Source organism: Ciconia boyciana, chromosome 3 (genome assembly GCF_034638445.1).
Source record: "Ciconia boyciana chromosome 3, ASM3463844v1, whole genome shotgun sequence".
Classification (NCBI taxonomy): Eukaryota; Metazoa; Chordata; class Aves; order Ciconiiformes; family Ciconiidae; genus Ciconia; species Ciconia boyciana.
In genome coordinates this window covers 2,645,742-2,666,269 of record NC_132936.1, presented here as the reverse complement: position 1 = coordinate 2,666,269, position 20,528 = coordinate 2,645,742, and the positions used below count along the sequence as shown (strand labels likewise).

Sequence of the window (20,528 nt, the reverse complement as noted above, 5' to 3'; positions counted from 1 at the left end):
TCAAATCAATGGCTTGTTCATTCAAAAACTGAATAACCAACTGGGAGCTTAAAAATAAAATTTAAAAAACAAAAAAAATGAAGCAGGAAAGCTTGTTTTCCTCTTCTAATCTGTGCATAATAAAAGAGGTAAGAGAATAAGATCTACCAGCTCTCAAACCTTGAAGGACATGGTATCCAGAAACAGTTCAGTTCATTAACTGCAGATAATGCTTTCTTTGTTTAATGAGTCAGTTTTAAAATGTAAAACATTTATGAGATGTTTTTGTCCTTTTTTTTTATTTTTGTTTAAAGCTGCCTCTTTAAGATAGCTACATTTAAATACAAATCTCAAAACAGTGAGGTTTTTTTTACATTCCGTTCCAATCCTCACCTATATAGAGCTCATTTGCCATTTCTAGAAAATGTAAATGTTAAAGAATTTAAATGAGGATTTGTTAAATTATGTACCTGATTAAGGACATATTCCTGCCCCACTTACCCTTCCAGTTAAGCATTCCCTCTCCTGCCCAAAGAAAGAAATTAAGAAATTAACTTAAGAGCTATACTTGCTTGCAAATAAACATGCTTCAAATAGTTACCAGCCAATGAAAATCAACCTGGCTTTAGGAAAATAATGAAAGTACAATCCCAAAACAGGATTAAAATCAATGGTTTAAATCAAAGCTTCCCTCTTGCTGATGTAAATCAAAGTGATGTAAATCACCAGTTTTGATCAATTCACTCATTTGCATAACCTTGATCGTTTATCCCTTAAAATGTCATCTAGGGGCCAAAGTTAGCTGGATATTTCTCTAAATCTCAATTCACCCAGCATAAATAAGGCTTTTGTGTTCTTATTTAAAAATTTATAAAATTCACTATCAGCCAATACATTTCCATTACTGATGTCTAATCACATTCGGGATGCTGAAGTGGTTTAAAAGATAAACGAATGCACATTCCGCAGTGATTCCAAGTAAAACGAGAAATATATTACAGCTGACAGTGGCTCTGTAGATGTCCTTACTATCAACAAATAAGCAAACATGCTGATGGGACAAACAAGTGTTTACAAGATCCCCTCAGCCCATCAATTGTCTTTAATACAGTTGGGTAGCTAGGGGCTATTGATCTACAGTGGTAAATTTTCACAGCGTGCTGTTTTCCTGCATTGATCATTGGACCAAAGCAGGGATTAACATAGCGTAGGCTCTCCTTCATTAAAGAAAAACTGCCTTTTCCAAAGGCAACAAAAATGTTAGCTAGCCCCTACCAATCTTTGTGCTCATGAAAGCTGGATTGTCATTCCAGTTCTCCCTGGCCTGCTTCGGTGTTTCCTATCTAAACTTAGATCTTTCCCAGTTACCATAATTTTTGTCTAGTTTCCTCCACCCTCGGACTCTTCACCTGAACTTTTGGGTGATTCTGATGCTGTCCAAATCCTTTCGTAAGCCACCCTTCAAAATACCAACTCTTCTCCATGGTTTTACCTTCTTTCCTGCAGCCTCTAGTGCAAGGTACAATGAGGAAAGGAAATGGAGAAGCTGGAAGGAGGCGAGCGCGCTAAGGAAACTCAGGATGTCAGGATTATACAAATGAAAGTTAAACAATTATCAAGCACGCTGGGACAGCACAGGAATCTACTGCTAAGAATTCAGACGATGCTTTGCATGCACAACATTTTACGTAAACTACAGCCCTCAAAAATGAAGAGTAAACATTGAGTGCTTTTACCTTTTTTATTGGTATACACAAAAGCAAGATTGTCCGAGTACCAAGTAGGTTTGGGTTTTTAAATGCAAACATTTTAAGGCAACAGCACAAAGCTAATAACTGTATCACGGTCGTTTTGATCCAATTACAATACATTTTAGTTTAAAGTATTACAGTATGTTAAAAATTAAATAGTGCTACAATTTCTCATACAAAGATACCACTCTGAGAAGTTCTTGGTTAGAGAATGCACGGCCCCGACTGTGCGAGCTTTTCCACTCGGGAGATTCAAAGTGGATTTAGCAGGATTACTAGCATACTTCAGCATTTTCAGGATCAGAGCTTAAATGGTATCTCCAACACAGGCGTGAAAAAAAGAGTGAAGGAAAAACGAATCTGTTCCTAAGAAAATCAGGAAGCTATCGATCCTAAGTAGCTTGATACTTTTGCCTTAAAACTAAGAAGGAAGGAATGAAAACCAAATACTCTACATTTTATTAAAGGAGAGTTTTATCTAAATCCATGTATTTATAATCTATGCATTTATCACTAATTAGTAAATAAAATAAAATATGCAACCAGAAAAGACAACATTTTTAGATGACAAAACTCAGATCATACTAAAGGCATTTATTTGTTCCAAGATTGAATAAAAAAGACAAACTTTATAGATATTATATTATTATGCCAAGTCCTAAAATACCCTAGCTGGACAAACCAACAAAAAACCCCTACCCCAAATCCCTGTATGTAGCAAAATACCATTTTTCTCATTTTTAATCAGCAGATGGGAGTTTAGCTCATTTCAGGAGAGCAAACAGTCCAGGCCTAAGGAATAGGAAAAGTTAACATCCCGAAATGAGAGCAAAAGAAGCTGTTAGGGCTGCGTATAGACATTTCCTGCTTCAAGATCTCAGAAATTCGTTCCCCAACACACTCAGAAAACTAGAGTTGCCATAAACTGCGGCCCAGATTTGTTTCCCAACTTTTTTTTTTTTTTTAACTCCTCACAGTTTATTTTTAACTACTGCACAGAAGTTGCATCTGCTGAGAATGCTCATTTTGCAAACTGAGCTCCTGTTCTAGCGATTGCAGGGCAACTTTCCTGTCTTGCCTTCAGTGGAGTTCAAACCATTTCTTATTCTTCTATACGCTAATTCCAATTATAGCATTTACAGACTGCGGCTCTGCCATCCGCTCAAGACCCACTGCTTTGTCAGTAAAAGGACATACTGCTGCCATCTTTAACATCTCACGTGAGCTTGAAAGAAGGATTTAGTAGATGGTCTATGTTTAACTTGCATTTAAAGCCTTTAAAAGTTAAAGGAGTACTATCAGTGATGCCAGGGCAAGCATTATCTAAAAAGATAAACAAGCTCAAAATAGCCGGCAGGGAGCCCTGTTACACAGCAAGCATCTTGCCATGGATGTATATCCTTCAACAGAAGCAACGTAAGCAGTTCCTTTCCAACAATCTTCCAGAAACTCATCCTAAAATCTTGGGGGCAGGCACAACAAAAAAGCTAATCTAAAGCCTATCATTTAAACAGCTGAAGGATTTCACATAGGCATTATCTTCAGAGAAGAGCTCACTCTTAAGCACGTTACTTGTGGTCACTTCTTTTCTGAGTCCAGACTTGCAGGTCATGAATACACACTCTCAGGTATAGGGTTTTCCCCCCAAGAAAAAGTCCCTAGACTGGACTCAAAGCTGGACAATACTCTGAGCATGAGTCTCTAACAGAGGGACATCTCCCCTCCGCAGCTCCAGGACGGCCTCACCTCTTTCCTTGTCCCTGGCCCCACGTACCACTGAAAGGCTGATCACAGATGAGTGGATAATTTGGGACACGAAGCCCCAGAGCAAAAGAGACACCGTAGCGCTGGGCTGCGTGTACACGAGAGCCCCAGCCAGCAGAAGAGAGACGGGTGGGAGCACGCCCTGTCAATCCTGCATTCAGCTACAGGATATCGACAGGGCTGGGTCTGCCGTTACACATGCCCTTGATTTCACAAACACAGCTGCAATACCCACAAGCAAAGGTGCATCTGCATCGCTGCAGAGTCATGCAGATTAAAAATAAAAGCTTTAAAATTACTTTCCCGTTTAAAATAATTCAAATTAGCAAAATGAGTAAGATGCACATTTAGCAAAAATTTTCCAAGGGAAAAAGAACACCAAGCCAGTGAACTAGTGGAAGTCACTCGGTAAGCACTGCGAACTAGTGTCTGATTAAGTGCCAACCCATCTTTCAAGCAGTATCCTTGTCTGCAAGTACAAAAGAACAAACATTTTCTTTTTACTTTGCTTATTTAGCTCAGTTCAATGACTACTGCTTTCAAAGTCGAGAAATCAGCTGGGAATTCAGAAAGCAGGAAAAACAGTTTCTCGCTTTTAAATGAGGAAAAAAAATAAGGTAAGTTGATAAGCTCTGCCAGCTTTACGTTTTTGAAGGGCAAGGTAACCAGAAATTAAGTGAAATTTACCTTATCCAGGCAAGACTCACTGTATTTAATAAGTGTATTTTAAAAGAAAACCTGCATTTTGACATAAGTGTAACACAGCCTTAACGTCAAGTAAAATTGCACTTTCAACTGAATTCCAGTTTCCACCCAAATGTAGCTTGACATGATTGGTAAATAAGAATCAGCTGGGAAATATGCAGAGAATTAACAATTTTCTAATTCAGCATGTAATAAATGTATAGCAAGTAATGTAATTGCTTAGGTTACTTCTTGACACCTGCCAGAAAACTATAAAGTTATCAGCAGAACCTAAGAAACACATGTGCAAAACAAAACTAAAGATCAATTATTCAAACCAAAGTTTCCTGCCTGCTATTTAAACCACTTTGATTTAAATCGATCCACATGCTGCAGTGTTAACTTTGATGATCGACACATACAACCAACCACCCTCTGAAGCCATATTTAGGTTAATACGGCATCTATATGATGCATTTATTGGAGGCAAAAGAACTTCTGGGATGTATCTAATGGATCTTTTCCCTATCTGGGAGGCAGTCCTATTCCTGCCCTAAGCAGCTAAGGGAAGGGGAGCAAAGGAAGTTCTGGGAAAAGACAACTGGAAGACCAGAGGCATTTGAGCGGTTTAGTCAGCGCCCGTTCTGGGTGGGTTAGTAAGAGCAGAGACAAGAGAACAGTTTCCTTAGGCTCCTCTTCCAGTTGACGGAGACAGAAGTCCTCTACAGGCAACTCAAAACAGGAGCGTAACTTGCAGACCCTATGAGTTGCTCCATGGAGAAACGTCTCTCTGTCTTCTAAGAGGCCAAAGCTAGTCTTTGTGGACACTCAATGATAAGCTAGCTAGAAAGCATTGCCAGCTCCACAATTCTACGAGCAGGAGCCAAGGGGCAACACTCAAGTACAAGGTCCTGCCTGTACTTGGAGAAAGGAGTGCTGCCTGTGGTTTGAGCTGGCTGGATTTAAAGTCTCTGGACCGGATTTGACTGTTTAGACCAAGAGTTTGTGAATGTTAAAAATGCGAAATGCAAGCAAACAAATGCACCCATCCTTTAGGGAGAAACACGCAAATTAAAAACAAACCACCACCTTTGCTTCCACCTTCTACAAATGCAAACTTGAAGAGGCTGGGGCTATCAGTTTCATATCCCACGGGATATAAAGGCAATGCTCAAACAGGTGTAATAAGTTGTTTATGAACTGTGCTTTGAGCAGGCAAAAGTTGGTCACGCCCATTGTAGGAAGCAGCAAAAGCAATGTCAGAACTTCTAGGTAAAGATTTACTCACTGACAAGAAGTAGAGAAGGTTTTAGTCCAAATGAGGAAGATGGCATTTCGTATCAGACCTGAACAGACATCAAGGTAAGCTGTCAACACTACCACAAGCCAACAAACACCTTGAGCACCAAATCTGTCCAGCAACCACACTGGCAAACAGAAAGTGGACAAATAACTTGAACTTTGGCCAAACAGCTGTTTTGGAGAGTTTTATTTTAAAACAAAGAACCAGTAACATGCAACCTTTCCATCCATACCTGATTAAATATGAAGCAGCAGATCCTACAATCTTATACAGATAAACATTGCAGCTTTGTGTTGCAAGAGCCATGTTTGCTGGGACACAATGCAGTCAATGGGGTTTGAACAACCCGGAGTGGTCCAGGAGCGCTGCCGTGGAGCACAGTGTTTGCTACGCGAAGCCATGCACGTGCACGGTATTTTCAGGGATGTTCCCCAATGGCCTTGCCTACCCAAACTGGAAGGATTAAACCACACCTCAGAGCAATTTAAAGAAATCTGCAGAACCTGAGTGTCACTGAGTGCCTTACACCATCTTACATTGGTTCCCTATCAGCTTAAACTTGACTCTCCACATGTAGGAACTCTCCTAAGCACAGCAAGGCGACACCCATGAATTGACCTCTAACCACTACCATGCATGTAACTAAATGTGATTTATACCTGGTTGTAATTTTGCCCATTGTAAATTACATACATAAACATAAATTGTATGTACTTGCAAATGCATTTTTGTGTGTATAAGGATATGAAAACAAATCACCACTTGTGCTCCAAATCTAAAATCTTCTCCCAGCCATTTAATAAACCTTACAACCAGAGCCAGACACACTATGTTTTTATAAAGTCTGCAACTAAACCTTAAAATAAATAATAAAAAAAGGTCATAATTCATCATCCTGACATCAAATCAGCAGACTGGGATTTCAGTATATCAGAGTGATGGATATAGACTTGTTTTAAGTATGGTTTAGTCTGCATTATACCAGAGCATTTATTGTTGCCTTTAAGACTGTTTCCTTTCCAAGATGTTCCAAGTAAGAGCAACACTCTTATTTTCCCTCAGCTGCCTGGATCTGAGTCCACTATTCAGCAAAAAGAAAGAAAACTGTCCCCAAGAAATCATTACTAGGGAAACAACAGGACAGTGGATGCTAGAAAACAAGATTTCTTGGTTTTCCTCATTTTCTCTTGCTTGTCAGGTGACCTAATAACCACTCTTTGATAGCTCAGAAGTTAAACCCCTCTCAGGGGCAAAATCCTTCCTAATAAACCCCCAACCACCTCTCCATCCACTGCTTATCACCTCTGCCGTCTCACTTTGCCACAGTTCCAGGCTGCTGGAGCACAATTACCATGGGCCCCACTGCCTACAACTACAAAGGACCACTTCCAGTCCCCCCAGTATATTTGCTTGCATTACTCTCCAGCTTCCACCTGCTCAGATCAACGTCTACCTGCTCTCCTTGATCCACGCCTGCCCTCTTGCCCCTCTCTCTCTGCTTTTGATGGGGTGAGATAAAAAGTGTCCCCATAAATGAAAACTCTGATCTCATATCAAATGCTATTCAATAAATGAATACACATTTTCAGTTATAAGTCACATATATATATATATTTCCAGAGCACACTGAAAACTATTAATTGTCATTACAACCCCAGATGGTGGCAAAGCACATCAACTTTACAGATAGTCCAATGAAGTAGGATGAAGGCAAAGAGGTCTGTTAACCACCTAAGATGTGCTGTGCAACCTGCGTGCTGTACACAACTGCTTCCCTTTGCTTCAAGCCAGGATCACATTTCTTAACCTTAAAAAAGTCCAACCTTTTTGAAACAACTCCATGGGCCACCCTGTATCCCACTAACACTAAGACACATGGAAGTGGCAGAGTCATAAAACCACTAGCCTTTTCCATAAAACATTTTCTTATTTAAAAATATTGATAAAAAACCTGCATCCCCTCAGCTTTTACTTCTCGGACAATGCCAGCAAGCACCGACAGCACTTGAGAACATGCCCCTAAGTAAAGTCCGGAACATTTACTTTTGCTGCCACTATTTCAGGGACCCCCCTCTAATACCTTATAGACAACCAAGAGTCAGCAAGTCACTAACACTGATACGGAAACTTGCTGTTTGATACAGATTTAAACAAGACCTCCAAGGTTTTTGATCTGTGTTGTAAATGGTGCTTCGTAAGTACAACTGGTAATCAATTTGGAAAAGAGGAGAAAAAGTAAAAGAATAAATTATCATTTCTACCCGTTTCCCTTGCTCCCCCCGCCCCCATCATAGTTTTACAACCCTTCTTTGAGCCTACTTATGCAAGCAGTCAAGCCAGCACAGCAGAGGAGGTGAAAACCCCCAGCAGAGAGGAAAGGAGAGAGGATGAGTGGCTGATGGTAGGAAACGGGTCTACAAACAAAGACCGTGCCGGGGGTTGATCTGTTTTAGGAGGTGCTCCCATCTTTCAGGTTTCTCATATCAATTCTCTCCTTGCAGCAAAACTGAAACAAGTCTTTGTGCATCAGAAGGGTGCAGGAAGCCGTTTACAGGCATGGGGGAATATACTCTTCAAATTAAAAAAAAACCCCAACACTAGCCAACTAAATAATTATAGCAATCTTGGGTCTGACTGTACCGCTCTTGTGAGAATCCTATTGTATATTCTTCATAATATTTATAAATAGGACTGGTTTTATCAGCTACACAGGCTAGGAAGTCTCTATCATTTACACTGACTTTCTCCTTTGCTTAGGATGGAAGCTCATACACAAGAGTTCCCTGCTATGAGTTTGTAAATACAGATCTGTATAAACAGAGTAATAGATAAGCAATCGTGCAATATGAGGCCATAATTCCACCAAGCGAGAAAGCATGAAAGTAACCCCAGGTAATGTAACTGTTTCTACATATTCACACAAATAATCTTAGCCTGTGTCCTGACACTAATATAAGAACACAGTCTTATGGAGCTTGAAATCTTCCCCTGGAGAAACAGCTTTGCAACAGCAGAATGGAAGAAAACACGCTGTGTAGAAAAGAATACTTGTATCTTTGCTTGCTATTTAAACCAGGCTGAGTAATCTTTAAGATCTAGCAGCTTTTCCAATTTTTGCCTTCCCTCCCTCCCCCATTTTACCAGTCTTTTTATCAGTGCTCTAAAGTAACAGCACACCAAGGGTGAAGTTACACCCAGGACTGCATACACAAATACCGTCAAGTGCAAAAGCAACAGGTCATGTAAGAGCTCAGAAACCACCAGCTAGCTGGAGACACAGGACAGGTCGGAAGTGGAATACAAAGCAAGGAAGAACTGGCATGTATGATCTCAAAGAGATGCCTGAATACAAGTTCAGAAACCATGCAAGTCTAGGTTTTCAAGTTGTTGTCTCAAACTGGATCATCAGGGTTCACACCTGCAAGATTTTCACTGCAAAAGTGAAATCTTCAGTCCCGGCAAAACTCGAGATTGTTAGATAACATGTAGATTCTCAAAGCTGACACATTAAAAAAACACCCTAAAAATTTGATAAAAGATGCCAATATTGACAGCTTGCTTTCATATGCAGCAAGGTGGGAATGGAGGACAAGAAGTTATTCAAAGAAATATGAATGAATAGAAGGCATTTATCAGGAGCCCGTTTCCGTAATACTTGGAGGGAGGGCTGCCTTGTTCTCGTGATGAACGCATGAAAGGCAGACCACCCCCTTCCTGGAAACTGCTTGTAGTCGAAAGCCCTAATTGTGAGACTATGAACCGTCACATAAGGTTAAGTATCTATATAAATTTTCAGGTCTAAGGCCTTAAGATGTGAAAGGTAGTCCAAGGTAGTCTTTCAGCACACCAGTGGGAAACCTAGGTTATGTGGAACACAAAAAAAGTGTGAAAACACCTCTGTATGAAGCACAGTAGAGAAGTTTTCAACTAGGAAACAGATAAGTACAGCACCTCAGGAGAGAGCTTCCCTTTCAGAAGATGTTACTTGGGAGATAAGGAAAGAAGACAGAGAATCAGACCACCATTAATCACTGGGATATAACCCTGTTTTTCCACATCTCGGGTCTAACTGCACAATGTAATGGCTGTTTGCCTTCGCTAGAACAAGAATTCCTGCATAAAGGGTATGGATGCAATGCATATGTTGCACAAACCCCAAGTTTACATAATAAAGAGAATATATATTTGCTTTGATCTCAAGTTGCCCCATAAATTTTTAATAACAGCTGTAAAACAGAAATCTTTGGATAGAAGTCAGCAGCAGCAATGAAATTTAAACATGCTACTCATTTCAGGTTAAGAAAACCCTTTTCCAACCCATTCCTATTAGAACTGCAAGAACCAAATTCTTGCAAGGAGAAATGCAAATGTCATTCACAGCCATTTACTTGCAGATTATTCTCTTCAGCCTACTCCTTTCCCTTGCTCTCTCCAAAACAGAGAGGGTAAGGAACCTTTCAATCTATTTTGTCAGCTTTGTTCCTATTAGTGGAGACAACACTAAGTTCAGATATTGCGGTCCTCTCATTTTATATTTCACTGGAAGGATGTCTCAATCTGTTTTTTCCTCCTCTACAGAGGAACTGTTAAACCAAAAGTACTCAAAAAAAATACTTTTTTACTATGCACCACAAATAGATTACAGTTTCTAGTTCAAGTGCAAAGGGACAAAGAAACCAAAATCTTTTTATATGCATACATTAAAATAAAAGCAGGAAACAGATTAACATCTGCAGAAAAATATTAACCTTGTGCTTTCAACGATGCAACTCACGGGAACTTCATTTACAGTGCTGTTTCCAGCTCCTTTCCCCCCTCGATTAAAGATTTAGCACTGTTGTACAGCATTTGAAACAGTATGTTCACACATATCCTACAAAAAAATAACGTTTTAGGTAAACTAGGAGGCAGTCAGGCTCCGAAAAGGTCAGGCTATCAAATACGTATCTAGGAAAAAAAAAAAAAGTGAATTTCCTTGTTCAAGACTTAAAGATCACTGTAGCCAAGAAAAGTCTCACACAGTGGCATTTTATAGGAAGAAGGTTTTCAGAAAACACTGTATTAGAAGAGAGAGATCCAAAAGTATTAGGGGGCAGAAAAGAGGACAGATGATTGCAGTGCAATATGATGAGCATGAGAAAGAGCGAGCTAATGGGATATAAAACTGCATACACTGGAGACAGCTTTACAAGTTAGAGAAGTGACAGCCAAATAGCAATCATACCACACCAAAAAGGTACTGACAAGTCAGGAAAAAACCCTTCATTTTCTAAATGACAGCAGACTTAGTCCTTACGCATGAAGAGTACACAGAGCTGGAGTTAAACAGTAACTTGATAGTCCTATAGATGTTTGTAGATGACCTAAAAATGGGAGAAATCATTCGTTACCCTCGTTCTGCAATGTTCATGCTACTCTGGACACAGACAGAGGTATTTTTCTGGATGGAGGTATGTCAGTAGGAAGCTAACCCGTGCATGCCCTGCCTCACCTCCCTGCCAGGAGTGAGCACTTGCAGAGTCCTGCTGGCACAGTACCTCATGGGCACTCCCCAAATCACTTTCAGCAAAACTATTCGGGCTAGATCAAGCATGAAGCTAGGTACAGGTCCATGTTGTCCCAACCAATTTCATCTCAACCAAATGAGAGAGAGTTCTTAAACGAGCAGCTCTGTCAACAGATCGGTGAGGATGGTAACTTCGGGGGGGAGGGATAATAGTTTACTGTCCCGCACCCAGAATTTAAAAGAGAGTATTTGCTCATGCCTTAAGTGGCATAGGACAGGACTGAACAGGGATGCCAGGAAAAAAGGAATGAAACAAACAAACAAACGGTGACTGAATTTATAAATTAAGGACATTGGCTCACTAGGAATGGAACTAAAAAAAGCACCTCACTTGACAAAAGCTACCTAGCCTCCAGGTATGTGATATTAAACAGGTGGAAAACACTGCAATGGACACAGCTCCCAGTGGCAGTTCGTCAGACAAATGGGCTGTTAAGGATTCAACATGCCTAGACCTCTTTAAGTGGGCAAGATGGGATACAAAAGATAATCCGAATGCCTGAAGCACCCAGTGAGGATATCTGCAAGTATATGGTGGGGAGATATCAGATGTTTGCCCTGTTCTTATAGGCTTTCCTCAGCATCCACGACTGCTAGTTACCTAGCCTCGTGCCAGAGATAAGGCAAACTTCTGATCTGACCACTACAGCCATTAATTTATCAAACCTGATTTTAACTGAACTTATTGTTCAGTAAGTTCAGTTAAAGTAAGTCTCCATATTGTGTTTTGCAACTCTTAAGTAAATCTTATTTTATAGCTGCCTATATTCACAGGTACAAATTAGCGTAGCTCTGCCGTTATTGCAGATCAGAGCCTAGCTTCAAGCAATACTTCCACGACATACACCCTTATTTTTAGAAGCACTGTGTGCATGCACCACTGCTGCTCTGTAGAAAAAGAGCAGCAAAGCAGGAACCTCACTGAATTCACAATTTCAAAGTCTGCCATGTAAAACGCCAATTAAACAACTGGCTTCTAACCCTCCCTTGCGCCAGCCACGGTGTTAAATCCAGAGAGAGTAGTATGTCTTTAAGAACTATTATAAGAGGCTTTAAAAGGTCCACCTTTCAAAAATAAGGAGAGAGAAAGAATGGGGGACAAGATGAAAAGCACAAGGATGTACCTATATGAAAACTATTCGATTAATTTCCCCATTTGCACATACCACAGAATTGTGGAGGTTGGAGAGCACCGCACAAGCTTGTCAGGTCTAAACCCCCCTGCATATGCAATTTTCTGGTGCAACTTGCTCTAAAAATAAATGTGCAGGCACATGATGATCCACCTGGATTTAGGTTGGTGCTGGGGTAATGACTGGACTACAAAGACACGCCTTCCTAGGAAGACAATCTGTCTCAGAGCTGCAAGGTAGGGATGCCCATACTTTTTGGCATGGTGGCTCCAGAAACCTGAGATTGCTAAATCACTTTTGCTAGGTGGCTGACTAAAGGCCAGAGCTGACAAGTTAGTTAAAATGGGTTTTAAGCTAAGTGTATAATTGGGAACCATGACCGCAAATGGCATAGGAACAGGTACGAAAGAAAGTCCATCAACAGGAGCAGGGAAAACAGGCAAGAGAGACTCAGCAAGCAGACACATTATTTGCAGTCTCTCTGGTTTCTGTGAATGCCAGTCACGGTCCAAGACTCTCCTTAGTGGCTGTAAGAGCACAGAGCTCATACCCAGCACATCTGAATTAATGCAGGAGAGTTTAGGAGTTCTGCCCAAGTAATGTCTCCACACAATTATACCTCGGAAGTCACAATCCCTCCCTTTAATAGTTAAGAAAAAAGAAACCACATTTGCAGCCAAAATGTACCGATAATACTGCAATGGCAGCATGGCCCTGAGCAGGCAGTCTTTTCTCAGAAGTAACTCTCATTAGAAGAAAACTGAAGGATCATCCTCTTTATTCAGTTATTTGCAGGACATTTAACACATGCTGTTCACTACAAGGCTAGCGCTGTGGACTTTTTCAAGAGTGGGCAAGGAAAATAAAAGTGTTTCAATCCCAACACTGTGCAGGTCTTCATTTGTAAGAGACAGAGAGCATAAAGCAGAGTAGGGAAGCAGCACCCAGGAAGACACCAGAAGCAGCTTCCTACCATGAAGGGCGGGGGGAAGGCTGCACGTAGTAAATGGTTTCATCAAATAATTGGAGGAAGGGCCATGTCTCCTTTGGAAGGTTGACAGTAAAAGTCTGTCAAAAGCAAAAACAATGGAGAATTAATTATTCTTAAGTATGAAAGGACCTAGAACTCAGTGATCTCCTGTTAATTAAAAAAATAAAATATCCTCAATATAGTTCCAGTTCAGTTCTTGTGAAAGCCAACAGAGCGCACTCCCACCACCTCTAATGTTAGTTACATCTTGTTTTAAGGACTCACCCCTTAAAGGCATTGAAATTTAATGGAAATTACAGATATTCAGTACTACTTCTATTCCATATTCAAATATCTGAGCTCACATAAAATACACAAGAGTCTTCATCAACTCATTCTGTTTCAACAGTTTAGAAATCACTGAAAAGCATCTAGCAAACTAACTAGACTTCATGAGTGTAAAGGAGCTCCTTGAAGGCAGCTTTGGAGGGGTCTAAAGAGGTGAAGTTTTTTGTTTTAGCTGGTCATCCACCGGGTAAGAAGCAGAATTCAGCTCTGATGTGCAAGAAGTAGAACAGACAAGGTCTGCAACAGTCACAATTTATCTTTTCTTCTCCCTTTCTGTGAAGATGACAGCACTGAAAACTAAATGCACTCATCTTAATTTCTGCTCCCACATAGCTAGTGCATTGTGAGGGACAGAAGAGAACTAAGGCTTCTCCAGCCTACTTCTCCCACAGCATTTTGCAAAACAGAGAGTAGAGAGATCGTCGAGATAAATCAGGATCTGTAGCTATCCTGCTGCAGCTGCAGGATCCACAGCCTTTCGTGAAAAGTTCTCTCCTCACAATGCATACAAGCCATCTATCAAGGGATCCACAAAAACCAGCGTGCTGGACAAGGAGCCATCTAAAGCAGAAACACAAAGGAGAATGAAAGGTTTTCAATCCACCCTTCTGTTAAGTGAGTTGCCTTGGTGTGGGCTGAAGGGAGGCAGCTCCATCAGACCACAATTTTAAGACTTGTAATATCCCAACTGGAACAAGGTGCCTACAGCCTTTAGTCCACGCACTGGGCAGCAGCAAGTCCTTTAAGGAAAAGGACAAGCAGAGGAGACAGCCATGTTGGCTTCATGGTCACCGTCTTCCGTTTACCTGCCAGCTCACTAGTCAAACACCTGTAAATTATGAGGGACATTTAAATAACTTGCGGCTTGAACCTGCCTCATAGACACCTCAGAGCACCCTACACCACCCAGAGCACCCTACACCACCCAGCAAGTCACTGGATGACCCTGGTTAGGAAAGCTTATTTCTCCCCTTGAGGCTTTCATTTTACATTGAATTAAAAAAAAGACTGGAGGGAGCTTCACACTCTAGCAAGGCAAAGGCCTGAACAGCGTACCTGCGTTTCAGTTTCCACCCTGGGTTATTAGCCAGACTGTTTATAAAACAATTTTAAAATGCCAGCTTTTATGTATTACAGTTTTATTAATCTTGAACGATACATCATATGCGCTGGACGCATAAAAGGGTTACGGAAACATGGTTTGCATTTTAAAATGCTTTAGTGAAAACGAATTATCTTTATTAAGTGAATTGAACCTCGCTGTGTCCTCCACTGAAAGATTTCAGTATTAGTGAATCTCTTTCCTCATTGTTCTTTTTTTCCACCTTACGTTAGGCAAGGAAAACAAGCATTTCTGCATTTACAACTCCCAAATGGTTTCTCAGTTTTGAATTAAATAGTCTGTGATCTGAACTATCTGAATATACAGAAATGAAGAAAATATTCTCTATGCACATGCAAAAGAGGCTACTTCTGTCAAAAGCTGGTTTACCACTTCATCAGATTCTGGTTCCATGTGCTCAGCCAAGAGTGACTGCCATCACTTCACTAGTTTGACTGTATTTGAGATATTGGCAGTAAAAATACATTGCCTAGGTTCTGTTTAAGTGATTACAAGAAATGTAGGCATTACATCAGATGGCTTAGGCTTAAGCAAAAGGTATTTATATATTTTTACCTATTTAAATAGAAAATATTTTTAACAAAAAACAAATTTTGAATCCAGGTTATAAACTCAAGTTTATAAAAGAGAACGTAATTGCAAAGAGAGGGTGGAGATGCTTCACTGCTGGTTTTATTAGCTAACTTAGCCAACAATCAGCTCTTATTATCAAAGATACAGATGTGTCCATTTGCTGCTAAACGGACCTGTTTTCCGCAAACTAGACATAGCTTCCAGGCTCCAGATGAATCTGGCCCTCTAGCATCCAAGTACAGGAATCTTAACACCTTCTTGGAGCAGTATTTAAATCGATCATCAGCATAGACAAATACAAACTAAATGGACTGTCCTGATGGGCAGTAAGCTCTTTGGAAGTAGAGACTCTCTCTTCTCCACATACATGTTCAGTGCTTAACACATTGGGGCCCCAGCTCCAGTAACGCTCTCAAACTGCAACCACTGTCACTCTGATCTTCATCTGAAGTGTTCTATCAGCAATTTATACACAAACGTAACCCACCTAAGCAATCAAATACAAAGACCCAAAAAAGAACTGGATCCCAGTTTTCCAGTTCTACAAGCCTCAGAGCAGGGGGGAAGATAATACCTAAACAAGTCGGAGGAAGGGGAGGTTGGAAGGAGAGAAAGAGGGATGATCTTTCTATAGCACTGCAATGCCACAGGAAAGCGCCACATTTAATGTAATCAAGCTCTACATTGCAGCCATATGGAAACAATTTCAGTCAGTAAACAACTCCTGCAAGAAGACAGCAGAGGAACAGAAAAATCAGATACTGATTTAGCTAGGAGGCAGGAATGCCGCTGGCTGAGCTCAGAGGCTTGCATTATAAGACATATTTACGTCCAACAAAACAGCACACATTTTTGAGTCCCTATTACTTGCCTTAGACTTCCACAGTGCCACACCTCAGACTGCAAGCAGTAGAAATGGCATACCTTCTTTTATAGTATCTTTCCCAGCCTCCCGAGATCCTGTGCCTCAGTCCTCTTCCCTTTCTCCCCCCTTCCAAATCCTTCCTGAAAGCCTATCGCTATGGCAGGTTTTCCACTCGATAGGCAGAAAGGAAGCAGACATCCCAAACTTCAGATACTTGCCTGACCTCTTTGCATTTTATCTGCCTGGAATTTGCAAGTTTCAAAACAGGGACATTCTCAGGGACCAAGTCCTTTCAAACACCTACCTTAATTTAAAAACAAAACAAAAAAACCACCAACCCAAAAAACCCCCACAAAACCAAAATACAACACACTTCTTACTGACAGTGGTATTTAAATGAGGTTTGGTTTCAAGATCCCATATTACACAGTGTCCTAAAAAGCAAGAGCAAAAATACTGCCTCTCCTACAGAGACATTCATGTGTGCTGCTGATTACAGCTGCAACATGGAGGGAGTAAAAAGCTAAATCAGTTTGGGACAGGAAAAGGGAAATGCAAGGGAACAGCCAGCAAGTGAAGGCAGCTGCATTTTTAACAAAAAGTAAGAAGGAACATTGCTATGAATAAAACAGAATTTACTTGAGTGTGACAGAGGAGTGACACCAATACTTATCAGAATTATGCCCATGAAATGAACTGAAGGATAATTCACAAGTGTCTTCAGAAGTAGCCGCTTGTAAAGGTTGGAAGGGTCTTCACTTCCACGATGCTGTGCAATCTGCCAGCAGAAGCACCAAGCTGCCCCAAAAGCATTACGGTTTTATACTTGCAGACATTCAGGAACAAAAGGTCTTGGGATGTTCCCCTTACTAACCAAAGTGCAAGATTCAACACGCACACAAAAAGTAATATGATAATAATAAAATTTTTAAAACTAACTTTCTAGTGGAACGGAGAACCAGAATTACTGTGAACAGCTCTCCGTTAGACTGGGGCAACACGCTTTTTCACACAAAATACCTTCTAATTCATCAGTAATAAAGGATGATTTCGAGCAAATCCATTAAGAGTGAAACATTTGAAATCAGCCTACAAAACATGCACCAAAGTGGGCTTTTTGCCGTCTTGTAGGGTGGGTTTTTTTCTTTTTTAATGAGGGACTGTCTGGAAAATGAGGGGAAAACCCCAGGCCAAGTGGATGTTCATATCATGCTAATGCTCAAAAAGGGGATGGAGCAAATCTGGAGAGCTGTAAGGCGATCAGCTGGGTATCAATCCAGGCAAACCAACAAGGAAAAAAAAAAAAAAAAAAGTATTTTTCCAGTAAAGAATTAGAGAACAGGGACATCGGTAGGGCCAGTCAGCATGTTTTAATGGTAAATGTCTTTGATAAAGGACTAACTTTGGTCTTTGATATTACAAATGTAGTTGAACAGAAGAAAGTATGTGCACAGAACGTACTTTGGTTCTAGTGGAAATCCACATGGCCTGCTCCGTATCGACTGGTACTTTCTGAGAGCTGTCAGTTAGCCAGTTCTTAATCTACTTCCTGGGATTGCATCATGCTAACTTTTTTGTCACTAAATTTAAGGTCTGATGCAGTTCAACATTTTTATCACTGCAGATAAAAATCTGTGACTGACACCAGGACGATAGGAACAGTACATTATTGTGAGCAAAAGAAAGCAGTCTGAATACCTACCTTAACTTAGCTAAGGAAAGCAAAACACATCTGAATACAAAGGCAAATTTATAGTCGAAGAAATGCAGACTGTAACTACTAAATGGCAGACTTTACTAGAAAGAATCTCAGTGCTGGAGCAGCAAGGCTCATGAACAGGATTCCCTTCTGCAAAAGGGCTACTGTAAACCTTTTAAATGGCTGCGTAGCAAAAAGGGCCATCGCAACTCGGTATTCAGTACGGATCAGACACAGGCTGGAACATTCACCATTTTTGTTTTCCACAGTGTTAAAAATAAACGGAGACCATGAAGAATCACCGGATGATCTGAGTGCTGGAGAAAATGCCTCAGAGTGAGACTTAAAAGCTCAACTCTGTTTCCTTATCAATCGAGTAACCTGATTACAGAGTGTAAGTACCTCCATGGCAAGAAACTACTGGATACTAAAGGGCTCTAATCTTGTCAGGAAAGTCGTAACAAGAACCAGCGGCAGAACTTAGACAAACTCAAATTAGAAATCAGCCACTTACTTTTAACAGTGAGATGGCACAAACTACGAAGCAAAGTGATGAGTCTGAAATTATCAACGATGGACACTCAAGGCTGGAAAGCTTTCAGATTGTTTTTAGCCAAACACCAGTTACTCGTCTCAGTTTCGGAGTAAATGATTAAAATTTAAAGCTTGTGATACAAAGCATATAAAACATATCAGACAAGGCGATTTAATTGTCTGTTCTCGCCTTAAACTTTATGAATCTCCAATATGTTAACATCATTCTGCTTCTACGGATGAGGAAATTAAAGAGGGAGAAATAAGTTTCAAGTTCAGTAAGTTCCCTCTTTTTCAGACTGCTGTACTTATCACTGAACAGCACCACTCCATCAACAGATGGAGCCCCCACGAAATGCAAACGGTCAGGGAACAACCGACTACGATGTCTGGAAACCACGCATAATACAACTTAGTTGAGAAAACTGTGATCAACTACTTACCGCTCCCATCTGCGGCATGAAAAAATCAGTATTAGCTTAACTAACTAGTTCTTATTCTGTGTAAACACACTTATGATATTCATGTTTATACTACTGAGAGCAGCAGCACTCACTACCATCCAGCCAAGAATCTTCAAATACTTTATGAACGTGAAAGCATCTCAACAGTCCTGAAAGGATTATTTTCATATTACATACTGGAACGCAGGCAAGTCAAGAAGTTTGCCCTGGGTCATAAAGTAAGACCTATGGCAGAGCCTAGAAACGAGAGCCCAGCACAACCTCATTGCCAGGAAGAACTTTCCTCATCAACATTTGAGTACTACTTAATGTCAGAGCTGCTGCATACTCAGTTGCTCGAACTCCAAAACCCTGCCAGTTAAATCACAAAGAGATTTCTAGTGAAAGCTGACATTGTAATCAGAGAATCTGATCATGGCAGAGAAACTGTCCAAAATAAAGGTCAGAGTAAATATCCAAGTAGAAACAGTGCTTGTATTTTATGAACTAACTAAATGCTTTCTGCTTCCATTAGTATTACAGTACCACTGGAAGAACAAAAAGCAGATTCAGTGCTTACTTCAAAGCTCATAAGAAATGGGCAGCTCAAAATGCAGGAAATGACTATATGCTACACCTCCCAACTGATAGGGCATAGGCTTATCAGAAGAATAAAACTGGCTGTTCACAAGGCTCACTGAAAAGAGTAGCCTACAGTATTGTTTCAGCAGTAGGAGCTGTTTTACTGGTGAACGTAAAATTCAGTTTTGTTTTGTTGGTTTTTTTTTTTTTAAAGAAAATAAGGCTTCTTAACTCCAAACTGGGGAGAAAACCAATGCCAAGAATTCAGGGCAAGTGAGATTCAGCTGGGGGTATTTAAAGCCAGACATAATTAATGTATTTTATATGCCTGGCTTGTAAATTACTTCCTTAGCCCAATATTAAGACCTCATCTACCACCACAGCAGTGAATGGGGCTCACATAAATTTAATATAGCCTAAATAGACATCTTACACGTACGGAGAATAAAAGAATGCTACCTCCACACATGAAGCAAGTAATAAAATTTGTTTCCTCAGGCTGCGAGAAACTCTTCAGTAGATCTGGAAACAACACTCCACCCATGGGGCAAATAGTGACTGGAAGAAGTATTCACCAACACACCAGGGACATACACACAAAGTTAGGTCTTTGTCAAGCCATACATAGTACAGAAGTAATTTGGGTGTATACATACATACAACCTGATGAAGGGCCATGCTTAATAGTAAGTTTCAGGCTAGTAACTGCACTGAAACCAACATGAAATGATGAAGTAAATGTTCATAGAGGAATTATGTAGTAGAAAGAGTTAAGTGACCTTCCATACCTTCTAGTTGGCTGCACAGGAAAGATAAAGCAGAATACACTTTCTCAGCAGCACTGCACTACAGCGGTTCCCAGTTTTAAGAGTAGTCTTTAACTTCAGACTCTGCGTGCAGCTTTGATTAAGAACCGGGAAAGGGAAATCTGCACACAGATGGGTAGAATAACCAGTCATGGATTAATTTTTTAATTCTTAAAAAAGCGCATCAAAACAGTAATTGTTCAACCTTTTGGTGTCTACATTAACACGGTGCCAAATCAAAATAATAACAAACATGCATGTGCATTCCTGAGATAGATTTGAAGTCCAACACTGAAAAACTCCTATTAAACGAAGCAGAAGAAAGGCTACGTGAGAAAAAGGGGCATCCCTTCCAGTCTTGTGAGACAGTTTACCCCTGTAGTGCTTTTGGCCTGATGGGGGGGG

General features: G+C 40.5%; 1 protein-coding gene across 14 annotated transcripts in view; it reads right to left on the bottom strand.

The window, feature by feature from the left end:
* Positions 1–20,528, bottom strand: part of HMBOX1 (homeobox containing 1) — a 123,988-nt gene that overhangs the window by 97,793 nt on the left and 5,667 nt on the right. The window contains exon 1 of one of the 14 annotated variants that reach the window (XM_072858237.1): positions 13,154–13,172. The exons of the other annotated variants lie outside the window; for them this stretch is intronic. The gene's annotated coding sequence lies outside the window, so the exon portion shown is untranslated. Of the gene's footprint in view, positions 1–13,153; positions 13,173–20,528 lie in introns of those variants that run through there. 14 annotated transcript variants of the gene reach the window in all.